At 39.1% G+C, this 15,648-nt stretch overlaps 1 protein-coding gene and 1 long non-coding RNA gene across 10 annotated transcripts in view; one reads left to right on the forward strand and one right to left on the reverse strand.

The window, feature by feature from the left end:
- FOXP4 (forkhead box P4) overlaps window positions 1–2,293 on the reverse strand; it is a 170,957-nt gene extending 168,664 nt beyond the window's left edge. For 2 of the 9 annotated variants that reach the window (XM_087889538.1, XM_034414568.3), the window contains exon 1: window positions 1,808–2,282. The gene's annotated coding sequence lies outside the window, so the exon portion shown is untranslated. Of the gene's footprint in view, window positions 1–813; window positions 1,041–1,078 lie in introns of those variants that run through there. The other 7 variants (XM_034414574.3, XM_034414567.3, XM_087889534.1 and 4 more) reach the window with 7 other exon arrangements.
- Window positions 1–11,688, forward strand: part of LOC117663946 (uncharacterized) — a 54,823-nt gene extending 43,135 nt beyond the window's left edge. The window contains exons 3-5 of the long non-coding RNA XR_004590883.3: window positions 10,662–10,773; window positions 10,893–11,011; window positions 11,614–11,688. This is a non-coding gene — a long non-coding RNA (uncharacterized LOC117663946). The remainder of the gene's footprint in view (window positions 1–10,661; window positions 10,774–10,892; window positions 11,012–11,613) is intronic.
- The last annotated feature ends 3,960 nt before the right edge of the window (window positions 11,689–15,648 follow it).

The following is a 15,648-nucleotide window of genomic DNA, read 5'->3' on the forward strand; positions in this document are numbered from 1 at the left end:
TCTCAGCTGATGCAATGTTATTTCAAGTGCCACTCCATCTACTATTTACATTTTAATCAACATTATACATTATAGATATTTGTATCGTTTTGTGCTTCTATTCATTTTTAGAAGTCACTTTTTCCATTTAAGAAAGAATTAGAACTAGCATACTATATTAGGGCTAATAACATATCCAGTAGTTTCCCTGATACTTTTCGCCTAAACTAACATTTCTAGTCATAGGTGACATTAAAAAGAAGCAAAGCCAACAAGAAAATGATGCCACGCTGACTGATGGAGCTTCTTTGACAGTGTTATATTCTGCGCAATAAAAATATATGTAAAACAAAGCCTCCTTTAAAGCCACAGTAAAAGGAAATGTTCTTTTGTAACTTTTATTCCACCTACCCTTTCAAAAAACAGACCTATTAACTAAAAAAAAGTTGTTTATAATAAAATCATTTAAAATTTAGTCCAACTGAGGCATTTTCTAACTATTTAATATTTTTCGACCATCCCAACGTTTTACAATCTCGAAGAAGAGAACGCTGGTTCAAAAGCTGGTTTTGCTTTGGGTTTTTTTTTGCTAGCCAAGAATTTGAACCAAGTTACTGCCAGAAAAGTTACTCCACGAAGTGAAGTTGAAGGGGGGGGGGGAAGAGAAGAGGTGGGGAGGGGAAGAGAACAGGAATCAGCCGTCCCGATCCGAAGCTTTCCCTCTCGCTCCCCTCCCCCACCCTGGTGTGTACTCAAGACGGCCATAAACGCGAAAACCTTGGAGTCAACCCGTCCTGTCAATCACAATAAATTGTAATTCACAGACACACTTACCGAACTGATTGATCTGGAGAAACCCCAAAGCGGTTTTGCAACATCTTCTCCCCACCCCTCGTCGCATTCACAAAAAACAGAACAGCCAAATACACTCACTCACTCACACTCTCTCTCTCTCACACACACACACACACACGCTCACCGCTTCTTCCTTCATTCCCCCCCCCCAGGCAAGATCCTCCTATCTCTGCCTCACTCTCCTCTCCTCGCCGCCGTCGCCGCCGCCCCCGCCCCCGAACAAAGAGGAAGCCTTCCAACGTGCCACTTTCGTCGCCGGCCGATGCCCCATCCATCCTGGGAGGGGGGTGGGGGCTGGCTCCGCACCCCTCTACCCTCGGCTCGGCAAAATCCCGGCCGAAAAGTTGCCTCCGTCGAAACCTTTCTCTTTGTCTCGCGCCCGCTTCAGGTCCCGGGTGCCCCGAACTTTCACGCGCCTCCTTGGCGAAAAAAACAGCCACAGAGAAATCCAAAGCAAACACTCGGAGCGGCGGGCAGCTGCCGCCTTCCAAGTGGCTTCTCTACATACGTTCACGACGCCGCTTCTCTCCCCCCCCACCCCTCCACGCGACATTCTTAAGGGGTTTTCCTCGCTCTCCTTTGGACACTGCGAGGAAGGGACGAGGGTCGGTGGAAGAAGGGGACGGGGGGGGGAAGAGAAGGAACCAACAAAGCAGAAATCTCAGCCTCCCCTGACACCTGTTTTCCAAAACACCTGGGGAGGGAGAAGTGAGGGGGGGGGGAAAACACCAGCTCGGCCAGTTGAGCAACTTTACGGGTTTCCCGGGCGCAAATATTCTGGGTAATTTCTTGAGACTTCAAGCAGAACAGTCCTTTTCAGCAAAGGGGAGGAAGAAAAGAAAAGAAAAGAGGAAGGAACTACAAAAGGTCCCTTTGCCTGGATTCAAAAGTAAATCAACAATGAAAGTTTCAGAGAATTGGGGAGAAGGGGAGGGGTGGGAGGCCGCTGGGGTTGCTAAGAAATCCCACCAACCTGTTTTGATCTTACGGCGCCCGGAATCGAGACTCAACTTTTAACACCCCCCACTCGGCGCATGTGGCTGCCTCTTTCTTGCTGTCTTGCCGCCGCCGCCGCCGCCGCCTCCAGCTTCGTCCCTTGCGGTGCAGAAATGCCCGAGATCCCCCAAAGTTAAACACCTCGGAGACAAAGAGAGGGAGGGGGGAGAGAAGGAGAGAAAGAGAGAGAGAAAAGAAAGCTCTAACACAGTTCGGGCATGGTCATACTTTTCTCCTGCTCAAGCTTTTGCTGTTTCCTTCTCTCGTAGCGTAGTGGGGAGGGGGGGGTTGCCTGCTTCTTCCTTCTTCTCTTCCGTTTTCCTGAATGGAAGTCTCGGGGGGGGGGAGTCAATCTCTATGCCGTGGGTCCCTCCTCTCTCTCTGTCCCATTCAGACGGGGAGATCAGCGTCTAATCACAGGGGTTGTGTCTGTACTGGAGATGTGACTTGAGAGCTTGGAAGGGAGGGGTGGGAGAGCGAGTTACTTCCAGTTTTACCATAATTCATCTAAAGCAGGTGCAGCTCGTTTTCAAGCCCACGGGTCCAGAATGGAAGAGGAAGCCACGGCGAGGGGGAGATAAAAGAGGGGAATGAGAGGGGAAGGGACGCTATTGAAGCAAGAGGAGTTAAAGGAAACGAGGCCTCTCTTGCGCGATCTGTCAAGTCACTTTGGGGCCTTTTAGTACCTGAGCGGGCTGCTATTTCTCCATGCTGCCGAATATAAGTGAAGGCGATCCCTACTTAACTCTCTTTTGCCTTTCTCCTTGTTTTGCTCCTCTATACTTAAGAATGGCCAGTGTGATAAATTAATCCCTAAAAGAATGCAGATATTGAGTTTGTAGTTTTTAAAGTGGCCTACGGCGTGATTGTGTCCTAGCCGATCAATTTTAACTAAGCACTTCAACTGTGTACAATCTATTCAACAAATCTGCATGCATAATACAGATGCAAGTGGAAGGATTTTCTTCAGATGTACAGGCAGTGATGCACATTGGAGATCTGGTGTGTGAAGTGCAAAGTTCATACAAAGACGACAGAGTGAATAAAGGATTTTCACATGTGAAGCTTAACTCCGTCATTGCACATCTCACATCCGTAATGCCAATATCAACACTTTACGACTTTCCTGCACTTCGCCTTCTACAAAAAGATTCGGATGACTGCATAGACACAGTGGGAAGCTCAGTTTTATGTTTCATGTTGATGCATGAAAATGTTCAAAACTCAAGACTGAAATAGATGAGCATTGATTGTACCCTAAAATCAAACTACGTGATAGAAAAATGTAGTAAGATGAGAAAGGTGTGAAAAGCTTTGCCATTTTTATTTGTTCATTTTATACACCCCTTTTAACTTCCTAAAAATGGTTATTATCTAAATGTATGCAGGAGTAAATGAAATGAATTACTTTGGAGTACAGTTCACACTGTAAAGGATATTTAGGTGTCTCCAAATTTTTCTAAAATTTTGGTCTGATTGAAACCAGGTCAATAGGTATGCTGGGGACTAGTTTGTAAAAAAAAAAATCAGGGTTATTTACTCACAATACTAAACATGAATATATTGCAAACAATGTATTTTCATTGGTATTATTTTAATTTAAAATCAGATACTTAAAAGTACAGATAATAAATTCCTTTTAAATGATTTGTCAGTATTAAATAGTCTGAATGAGCATGATCGCTCTGTATTTAACAAGTACCTTCTTCCAATTACACTGAATTAAAGGAATATAAAATAGTTTTCAACATTTTGCTATTTTTTTCAGAATGAAAAAAATGTAATCTGTAAATTACAGGCATCACTTTTTCTCGCTATTTTCTTTTTCTGAGGCTGGGCTGGCATCAAGGCGTTATGAATCTGAAAAAAGCAGCACTGGTAAGAATGGGAGTGCACAAAATAATACAGTGAAAGTTACCATAATTTCATATGAAGGGAGCCCTCATAGGGTACCTGGGAGAGGTGCTGGGGTCACAAAATGTTGCTCACTGCAATTAGGGGGAAAGCCTCTCTATCGTGCTGGTCTATAGATGTTTAATCTCTGCCACAGTGCTTGGATGATAGAGAAGGCAAAAAGGAAGCACCAAACCCAAATGTACCTAGAGTGGGAAGGATTATACCAGCTCTGAGTGCTTAGTTTTTCTTCCATCAGGATATATATGCAAACTGTAAACAAATATAAAAATAAAGGGAAAGAGAAGTTTGAGGGAAAAGAAAACTTCACATCCTTTCTACCTTGCTAAGCAACTCCTGGAGAATTTTAGACATAGCAGTTCATCCTCCTGAAGCATTTTGCTTCTTCTGTCGTGCAAGATTGCTATATCTGAATCACAAACTATCCTGGTTTGATCCTTGCTCAAATACTTTGTTTTGAAACACAGAGTTTAAAACATAAGAAAAAGCACACCTAATTCAACACTTTTTTTTAAAAAAGAATTACTGATTATCGCTCTATAAGTTAAAACTAGTGTGCGACTTGTGACAAATAGATGTAGTTGAAAGAATGAAACTGTAAGTAAAACACTAAAGTTATAATATAATTTGGTTTGCTTATACTTTAGGAAATATATGAAGTTCTATTTAAAATTTGATTTAAATCACCCTTCCTTTATTTTCAGTGCTTATTCAACATTAAATCCATTAACATTCAACTGGATTTAACCTGGTTGTAATTTTATGCTAAAGGAAGGCACTTACTTCTGAGTAGACATGTCTTAGATTATATATTATGTTTATTACAGCAGTTTCTTTTCTAGATACTACATATATACAAATACATTCATTTTCGAGATTCACTCCTTTAGTGAATTAAAATGTTTAGAGTATATGGCACATATTATGCATAGCTATTTTATCACTTTAAAAAATAGGTATTTTCCTTTCTACTTCATGATTTTATTAAGGATGTAAAGCCCAAACAAAGATCCAGAAATAAAATAATCTAAGCTAGACAGGATACAGAAAGTCCATGATCTTCTGTGGGTTTTATGCAATATTTGCTTACAGATCAGACAGCCTTAGGACAGAAGTTAATTCAGATCAAGATGACAGCACTATGACAGGATTACTTCTTCTCTACTCATATTTTGAATGAAAAGCAGCTACAGTAAAAGGGTAAAGAAAAACTATCAAATTGTAAATAGCAAATTCTATCTGGGAGACCCTAGAAACAATCAGAAAAGGAGAGATTCCCCTGCCACATAGCATTTAATCTTCTTCAACACTTTCCTCCTGAACTGTACCACTTTTAGGAGAAGAAGAAAGAGGATATTCCCCAGTCCTGCTCACTTCTTAGAACACCTCAAGGCCCCACAACAGGAAAATTGGGAGCACAAGCTAATGCCTTTGCTTGAAAAAAAGGTAGTTACTGAAAGAATTCTCTTCCTGGACTCTCCCTTTATGAAGCATGGTAACAGTGGAAGATCCAGCCAAGTTGTCCATCATAACCCCAATGAAGAAGAGAATTTTACCTACTTATGGTGAATAGTCCAACTAATCCCAATTCTTTCATCTGCATTGCCCAAAGAAATAGGATATACATGCAAGTGGCTGCAATAAGAAACAGATAAATGTTTATCCAATGTGAAGCACCAGCAATAAAATTCTCCTCTCGTTCATCTCCCTTTTTAGAGGAAAGCATCCTGTGTCTTCTGGATACTTTGGACTTCAACTGTCAACCCTGGACCATACAGTCAGTGATCAGAGGGGGTTGCAGTCCAGAACATCTGGTGTTACCATTCCTAGCTGTCTCCTATAAAAGAATAGAAACTATGAGGTTCACAGCATCGTTTTCACTATTGGAAACTATTAAGAAATTCAGTGAAGGGAAAGGCTAGAGCAGTTGTTGCTTTGATGACAACATCTAAAAGTTTGCATTCTCCAAAACAAAAATAGTTTGAGGAAATGAAGAGAAACAACTGCTGCCTCCAGACCTTCACTCAGTAGTTTTTTCCCCTCTTTACAGGAAGAATTGGTCAAGACATTGCTCTTATTGTTTATTGTTTGTCTCGCCTAACCAGTTGGCTCCTAACCAACTGAAAGGTTACCATGCTAAGAATGCTTTTTGAAAATGCATTTTAATGCCATATGTGGTTAGTAATGAAAAAGCACCTGCAACAAAAATCAACAAAGTAGCAGTACTAAAAAAACATCCATAGTTAAATACTACCAGAAGTTCAAATAAGCTTTCCTCCAGCACATTACAGATACTCAAGTAGATAAGTAGATGGGTATCTTTGATTGGGCATTGTATACAAAGCAAACCTGGCCTTGGAGCTGATTTGATCATAGAATTATAGAATTAGAAGGAACTTATGAGATCATCTTGTCCAACCTCTGCATACTACCATTCTCAATTATCCAGGCTTTTTTTTTTTTTAATCTCTAGTGAAATGGAAGAAACTATTCCATGATGTGACTTGCTCGATGACTACTGTCAAGAGGTTCTTTCTAATGAGTAATCTAAATCTATATCCTTGAAGTGTTATCCTGTTATTTCTAATCTTCCAGTTCTAGTCTGACGTAAGTGATAATACATCTGCACCCTATCCAGAGTACCAGCCCTTCAGATATTTGAAAACAACTATCATGCCTCCTTTTTACCTTTAGTTCTATAAGCTAAAGACCTAGGTCTTTTAACTGTTCCATGCAGGAGTTGATTTCCAGTTCTTTCACCATCTTGGTAGACTTTCTCTAGGCCCCTTTTTTAAATTGGAGTGGAGCAGGCAGAATTGAGCACAATACTCCAAGTCAGGCTAACCGAGGAGAAATAATTACTTCTTATAAACTGGACTCTGTGCTCCATTTGATGCTCCTGTGGATGCCGCTGGCCTTCCTTGCAGCTGCATTACACTATTGGGATATGTTGAGTTTGTGATCTACTAATACACGCAAGTCCTTTTAACATGTGTTACTCTTGAGCTAGATTTTTCCTCCCCTGTGTATGTTTCTTGAATTTTTATTATCTAGATGCATGTTTATATTTCTCCTTATTAAATTTCATTGTTTGTTTCTGCCTACTCTTCTACCCTTTTTTGCACCCTCCCCTTTCTTTCCAGGTGTTAGCCAGCCCTCTTAACTTCGTATCATCTGAAAATTTGGCAAGCATTCTCTTGACTCCCTCATCATTTTATCATTTATAAAAACATTGAACAGCACCAGGCCCCGGATAGAGCTCTGTAGCACCCCACTCAATATGTCTCTCCAGGCAGGTTTGACATCTCGTTCAACCACCCTCTGAGTATAATCATTGAGCCAACTGTGGACTCCTCTAAGGATTGAGTTATCAATGCCATATTTGGCTATTTTGTTAATAAGGATGCCATGAGAGGCTGTCAGAAGCTTTGCTGAATCAAGATATACTATATCCAGGGCATTTCCCCAATTGACCAGGCTAGTAACTGTCATAAAAGGAGATCAAGTTAGTCTGGCATGATTTATTTACCATTAATCCATGCTGGTGCCTATTATTTAATGAATGCCTGTCTAAATGTTCACAGAAATGCTGTTTGATAACACTGGACAACAAAGATTTTGATTTTGGCTAATCATGAAAATAATTTATAATCTAATCTATCATGTACCGTTTTATAGAAATCTTCTGTTTTTGCACAATGGCACTGTAAACCCTTCAGTACCTGTTGGCTACGCTGCACACATAAAAGAAACATACATCAAGTACAATTATTGAATTGTAATAATGCTATCCCAAGTATATTTACTCAGCAGTAAATATTGATTCTAGTCCAATTTTTTAAATAGATCTGCTTTGAATTACGGTTTAAAATAAATGAAATCATACACCAACATGGAATTGTTGGTAAAAAGCGTGCTATACAAATGAAATTGAATAGACAGATAAGGAGTAGGTCAGCAAGCAAGTTACTCTTTATGAAGGTTTTTGTTACTATAAACAAGTAAACAAAAATCTTGCCTTTTACATTTGATCAAAAGTTCCTATACTCAAAGCTTGGATAGTCAATAGTTGTGATGATAGTAGTAACACTAAGCTCGAACTGAAGAATTTGAGATATATAACACCTGCCCTCTACCAAGGAATTGTAAACTAGATATGAAAGAATAATCACTGCCCTTCACACCAGTGTATAGAATTCTTAATATTGCATAATAAGGTAAACATTTATTGATTCCTTTATTATATTTCTAATCTGCCTAATCCTGGATGGATTACAAAATCCCTACAATTTTTAAAATTATTATTAATTTTTAATAATATTATTAAATTATTTTAATAATATAAATAAATTATTATTAAAGTAACAAATACTAAAAATACTACAACAAAAGTACAAATAATAAAGATCATAGGAAAAAAATAATGTAAAATACACTCTTTGAAAGCCATGGTGGTACAGTGGTTAGAATGCGGTATTGCAGGCCAACTCTGCCCACACATCAGGAGTTTGATCCTGACCGGCTCAAGGTTGACTCAGCTTTCCATCCTTCTGAGATTGGTAAAACAAGGACTGAAATTATTGGGGGCAATATGCTGACTCTATAAACCACTCAGAGAGTACTGTAAAGTACTGTGGAGTGGTATATAAATCTAAGTGCTATTGCTATTGCTTTCAGTCTGGAATAAAATCTAAAATAAAAAAAGGATAAAAAAAGGATAGCAATGCAGACACCAAGTATCTCTAGGGTGGGCATTTTTAAAATGAAGCCCCATATTGAGAAGCAGAAGTTGGCAGGGAAGTATCAACACGATCAAAATGGAAGCAGCCCTGAAAGATCCTTTTTAATATGCACTAGTCATTTCAGAGATATTTCCTTATCTATATAGAGAAACAGAATCACCAAAACCAAAAAGCAATAGAAGCAGGAACAACTTCCTGCCAGCTTGACTGAAATTGACTGTCCTCTGGCAGCTCATGGTACAATTGGTCTATTGGACCTCTGTAGGGCCAACCAGTCTACTTAATTTCCATTGGCCAAAGGAGGGGCCAGTCTATCTAACCTCCAGTAGGCTAAGCTTGGAATTGCCTACTGAACTTCCAGGCATGGTAACAGGGTAACACTGAAGTGACCACAAATTTGCCAAATTTCAATCCTACAGGATAGAATAGAATACAATAGAATAACAGAGATGGAAGGGACCAGAGGTCTTCTAGTCCAACCCCCTGCTCAAGCAGGAAACCCTATACCATTTCAGGAAAATGGCTGTCCAATCTCTTCTTAAAAACCTCCAGTGATGGATCAACTACATCTTCTGAAGGCAAACTGTTCCACTGGTTAATTGTTCTCACTGTCAGGAAATTTCTCCTTAAGTAATGAAGTAATGGGTCCCAGATTTTGGATGTATATTGGAGGTACAAAAATTGTCCTATGATGCACTGTTTCACTAAGTTAAAGGTTATAGATACAAGAGTTTTAGTAGTATACAAATTACACACATACAAAAGGCAACTGAGCTTCAAACACCCAGTTGCGTCCACCATTTTTATTCGATTGACTCTCTTCCCCCATAACTGTCCTTGCTGAGAAGGCCTTTTCCTTGTGGCCATTTTCCTCAATTCATTTAACATGGCTGTTTGGAAATAGGTTTTGGAAGGTATTCATATAGCTGGGCAAGTTATTAGCAAAAAAAAAAAAGAGGAGGCTTTCTTTGAGCTTGAAGCCATGAAGACCTTTGGATATTAACACTAAAACTATAGAGTAAGGATACAAACTAGAACAGAGGTGTCAAACTGGCAGCCCACGGGCCAGATGCGTCATTCACAGGCGACCCCCATCCCATCTCCACAAAGGGAAAAAATATCGTGAAATGTCACATGACAGCAATGTGCTGCCGCGAGTTTGACACCTGTGGACTAGAAGCTAGAACAGTATTCCTTTTTTTTTTTAATTTTTATTTATTTAAAACAGTACATCAAACAAAAAAGAAATAGTCAAACAAATGATCGCGACAGAAACTTTACATGATATTTACGCTTTCTACGGTATGTAGGCTTCAGTCAAATTTAACAAATATTAAACATAGTCCTGGTTATACTTGACTTTTTGGGTGTCTGTTGTAGAACAGTATTCCTCAATTCCAGCAACTTTAATATGTATGGACTTCAGCTGGAGAGTTGAATCCTTACATCTTAAAGTTGCTAAAATACATAAAGTGTAATTTAGGGTTTACAAATGACTTGTTTGCATTCATCCCCCTCCCACCCCCATCCTTTGGATATTGACTAATTGGGAAGTAAATCTTACTACCTCTAGTCCAGCAGTACATCAGTACTTTAAGGAACATGACTGTAGAAATCATTTCAGTGATTAAAATATCATTATTGTCAGTTTCCCAAACAGACATGCTAGGACAAGCTGTGCAAACAATGGACAAAAAAAATGTCTGAGGTCTAGGATTATATGTATACAGATTTTTCTAGAACCAAATGACTCAGGCTGGTTCGAAAGCATGCTTTTGTACATGAGCAGACAATTGAACACAAATAGGTGATCAAGTAAATGCTTGCTTTCTTATGGGGCGGAAGCATATTGGAAACTTTTTTTTTTTTTTGCTTGTATGAGGAAAGGGGAACAGACCAGTGAATTCAGCAACTAGGAAGCTTTATATAGAGCATTATAAACTGTGAAGCTGTAAATGAAAGAGTTGGGAAATTGAGAATGGTGAGCCCTCATGTCTTGTGTTCTATGTCCTTAGTGTAGGGTTCTTCAGATTTAATTGTTCAGAGAACAGCCAAAATGATAAATGAATTATTTGACCCCTCTTGCTTCTGTGAATATAATTATTTCATTTCAATTAGGGTTGGGCAGGAAATATATATAACTCTTGTATTTATTTGTTCATCTGATTTCTATAGAGAGAAGTTCAAAGTGATGTTTGTACTGCTCCTCCTCCCATTTTTTTTCTAACCACAGCAACTTTGTGAGGTCAGCTGAACTGAGGGAAAATGACTGGCCCAAAGTCACCTGGTGAGTTTTTATAGCTGACAGCAGACTTAACCTGGTTGGTTCTTATGACAGTCCAGTATCTCAACCTCTATACTACACTGGCTTCTTTCTACTTTCAATAACTCAGTTTATTGCTATAGGTTCACCAGGATTCTCAAATGTTTCAGTCCTGCAACTGTTCACCAGGGCTTGCAGAAACAAAGTGAGGAGCAAAGCTTGGAGCAGGTTCTGACAGCACTTCAATTCTGCTTGCACAAAGGTGATCAGGAGGGTTCCCCCCCCCATAATTGTGATCCTTCTCTAAGTAACTTGTATTCCTACTCCCCTAGGAGATCAGAACCCCTGACTTAGCTGTTGGCTAATTTGGGTTGAGTAATGAATGTGGGCTCAAGAAACTGAGCTTATGGATAATACCATACTGGAAACACTTCAATGTGAGGTTTTAAGAGAGAGAAGGCGGGCTAGACTTCCAGGGTGTTAGGAAAGATTTGGAAATGGAGAAGATGGGAGCAGGGCAGAGGGCAATGTTGCCATTCATGAACTCATAGCAGGTCTGGTGAAAATTCTGTATTCTACCATTTTTGTTTTGCTTGAAGAAAAAACAATGACTGAGGTGGCAAGCCAGCTGTTAAACGGCAGTAAGCTAAAGCAAGCCCACATGACAAGGGAAAATTGTCTTCAGCTTGGTTTTGCTCCCTGCGTTTAGGCCTTCCTCTTATTCTCTTGAAGAAGCAACTGAATGATTATGGAATAGACATATGCACAGAGAGAAATTTAAAGCTCAAGGCTTAGGTTAAGGTTTAAATGTTATATCACCATATCAGCAACTGACCATGTCTCAAATAATGCTTATTTTAATAGACTTGTGCATCTGTCCAATGAAGGAGGATACTGAACATCCACTGCAATCCAAAGGCACAGCTGTTTTGAGGCCCCCAAAGACACTTCCTCCAGAATAAAGGGGAAGTACAATGGCTCATCTAACAGTCTGCACAAACTATTTGTTAATGTTCTGTTTTGCTCCGGTGTTTTATAAATTAAAGTTTCTATCAAATGGTTTTCCTTCAGTACTATGTTCTTGGATAACAGAGCCATTTTGAAAACTAAATCTTTAAGGCAAAGTCCAACAGAAATTAAGTACAGCTAAGTCTCAGTCATTATAACTTGTCATGAGGTTCCACCTGATTTTTTTTTTCCAATATTTACCTAAGTTTCATATTGAACTTAGTATAATTTATTTCTGTTTCTAAATCCTACAGAACCTTCTCATTGTTTTCAAAACTACCCATAATTTTGCCACCCTTGCCCAAACTTTTACTATTTATATGGCTACTATGATCTTTGTTTGCATAGTCCATTCACAGTGAAGCTTTCCTCCAGCCACAAATTGCTCCACCTTTTCTCCTTGGCTGTCATTTCTGCCTCCCAGAATGTTTCCTTTAAAGTCCTCTTTAAAGTTGTTCATTGTCCTTCGTACAATTCACAAGTATCACTATTCTATGGTAACAAATCTAAATATGTCCCCTATTTACCTCCATTTCCTACCCATTCTGTTGACATTTTTGAATTATTTTCTAGGATATGGAAATATTGACTACTGTCTGTTGGAATAAGGAATTGCAGTATGCTATGTGCATGTGTGCATTATACCAATAAATACTTTTTAAGCAATGAGGAATGTGTTTGTAAATTTCAGCAACTATTTTCTAAAATGTCCCCATAATATATTTCATGTTTTTTTAATAACTTTCAATTATGGTGTTAACTCTGACAGTATTTTTTTTCAGAATACTTAATAATTGCCCAGAAACAAGAAATTCAAGTAAAAGATTGAATCTTCCATCATGGAAGTATTATTCTCTGTTATTAAAAGCATTGCATATTATTCAAGGCCCGTCTTGTCCTGAGTCACATTAATCTTTTGCTTGGGAGAATGGATGTGGGTGTAGTTCAATTAGCAAAGGGTTTGAATTAAATCCTTTTTGTTGTGTTTTTAAATGTAAAAGTTCAAACTTTAAATACAAATCTGCATTTTGATTCTAGAATTTTCCCCTCAATATCAACAGACGGCACATCTATCTATCTATCTATCTATCTATCTATCTATCTATCTATCTATCTATCTATCTATTCACACGCGCGCACACACACACCAAATTATTTCTCTTGTTTGCAGTAATATATGGAGAAAATAAGCTGATTTTTTAGCATAACACATTGACAAATTCATTTCAGTCTGGTGAAATCCAGTCATCTTGTTACTATTATTATTATTTTTTACCCTTTGGTCCAATACTAAACTTTCTACCCCATTTGGATCTAATCTTGGATTCAGAATAGCATGATCAGCAGACTTGAAGAGTCTGGGGAAGTCATGAGAGCAAGAAAAGTTAAAGCAATTTAGCATCAGTGAAAAAGTAAAAGCAGAACTCAGGTTTATATTAACTGTGGGCTGTAAGTAGTGATTTTCTTGATTATGTGCTCTGCAGAATACTAAAAAAGGGAGATTATTTTTTTTGTGCCTCCTAACCAGAGAAAGTGATACATATCTTTCCAGTTGGCTCTTTCCCCAGTGCATGGGTATTACCATCACCTGCCTTCCCTAAATGGCTGTGAAATCTTGCCTCCTGCTTAAGACAGAACAGTTAGGTGGGTGGCCATAGATTTCTCACTTGGCTACCACATTCCAGTTGCATAAGGCAATGAAATGATGTGATTCATTTACTGTAAATGATGAGAAATCTCCTGGCTCTACATTTAAAAACAACATACTCCTCTCAGCACTGGGTGAAAAGCCAACCCACTAGACTTAGTCAACAAGAGACTGCATCATGTTTTCCCAAACAAATATCCGCAAGGGAATGTGGTCCTCCTTACTGGCTCTAGTGCCAAAGAAAAGCGAGTGTGTAGATTCACTTGAGGAACTTTCATTCTGATTTTCAAAAAAATCAGATGCAGACAGAACCTTGGTACAAACAGAAGCTGTAAATGACTTCAAAATTAGCAAGAACAGCCAACTTCTTGTGCTATTAATTGTCTCTGTCCAAAACAAGCGAATACTATAAAAAATATTTTCTTCCTATTTTCAAAAGCAAGGTTTTCCCACCTCATCTAAAATAAAATCGTTACTTGCTAACAATTTTTTTAAAAGCAATAATGTTTACCCTTCCTTTGCATTTCAATTAATAACTGAAGCTCTCCTAACTTTTAAATGTAAGAGCAGTCTCATAGAAGAAGCTTCTAAGAGCTATTTCAGGGCTGTCAAACCCCCAGCCAGCAGGCCAGATGCGTCAAGTGCTGGCCATGCCCACACCCAGTTTAGCTAAGGAGGAAAAGTCCCCATACGTCATGTGACGCCGCTGTGACGAGATGAGTTTGACACCCCTGAGCTATTCCATCTCTTCTTTCTTTTTTTCTTTCCCCTTTAGAAAACAAAGAGCAGAAATAATGGTATAAAATAAGGGAGAGATTTATAAATGGAGTATGATAAATTGAATTTCTCATAAAATTCTGGAAGTAAAACACCACTATTATACAATGAAAATTTTACTTGGGAGTATCCTAAATCGTTTCCTGACTTTTTCTGGAAAACCACAATAATTAAAAACAATGAGGACTGGGAAAGCAATACAGCTAATGAATATGTCATAAAAATATTCTACATCCTCTCCTGAAACTTATTTTCTTGGTTGTTGTGGGTGTGAGCTTCAACAACAACCAAGAGAATAAGCTGGGTTTATTCTAGATAAGAGTAACATCTGGTTTTGCTTTGTTTTGTCATGTTTACGATTTACAAAAAACAGGTTTCTGTTCTCTGCTGCCCATTATTTTTCAAAGGATTTCTGGTCTGTTGTATGATATTCCCATGAGGAAACTAATTTTGGAAGGATGTTAAAATATCGACACCACTTCCCTCAGATGCCCCATGCCATCTCCTGATAACCAGTGGTGGGTTTCAAAATTTTTTACTACCAGTTCTGTGGGTGTGGCTTGGTGGGCGTGGCATTGCTTGGTGGGTGTGGCTTGGTGGGCGTGGCAGGGGAAGGATACTGTAAAATCTCCATTCCCACCCCACTCCAGGGGAAGGATACTGCAAAATCCCCATTTCCTCCTGATCAGCTGGGACTCGGGAGGCAGAAAATAGATGGGGGCAGAGCCAGTCAGAATTTTTACTATCGGTTCTCCGAACTACTCAAAATTTCCACTACCAGTTCTCCAGAACTGGTCAGAACCTGCTGAAACCCACCTCTGCTGACAACCCTCTCTCCTTCAACTGGGAAGCTTCATTATAGTTAGGGTTTACTCAACAGGGATCTGGTTTGTTTAAACCAGTGTACTCCAAACTTGGGAACTTTAAGACTTGTGGACTTCAACTCCCAGAATTCTGGGAGTTGAAGTCCACAAGTCTTAAAGTTCCCAAGTTTGGAGACCCTGATTTAAATGTTGCCAGGGAAGTGGGAGTATATTTGGTTTTATATCTGTAAGCCACCCTGAGTCACCATGAGTGAGTTGGGCAGCCATATAAATGGCATCCATCCATCAATCAATTAATCTGCCTCACTTTTCCCGAACCTCAGCCCTATAGGAGAAAAATGATGAGCTTGGAGGTTGTGTTTGAGCACAAGAGAATAACATAATTCCAGATCACTGAGGAGCTGACCTGTGCTTATTCTTTGCTTCATGCCAGGTAGAAAAAGACCAATGAGTAGAACCACCCACTTCCACCCATGGACATTTTATCACTCACTACTTTACACAAAGCAGATCAGGGGTTCATTTTTCATTTATCTGTTTTTTAAATAATGTTACTCATACTGATCAGGCTGTCTGTACACACCACTCACGGAGCTTGTCTGCATTGTTTCCTTAGATTTAAATTCTTCTCCACTTACTTCT

Source organism: Pantherophis guttatus, chromosome 3 (genome assembly GCF_059756535.1).
Source record: "Pantherophis guttatus breed Tessera chromosome 3, ASM5975653v1, whole genome shotgun sequence".
NCBI classification, from domain to species: Eukaryota; Metazoa; Chordata; class Lepidosauria; order Squamata; family Colubridae; genus Pantherophis; species Pantherophis guttatus.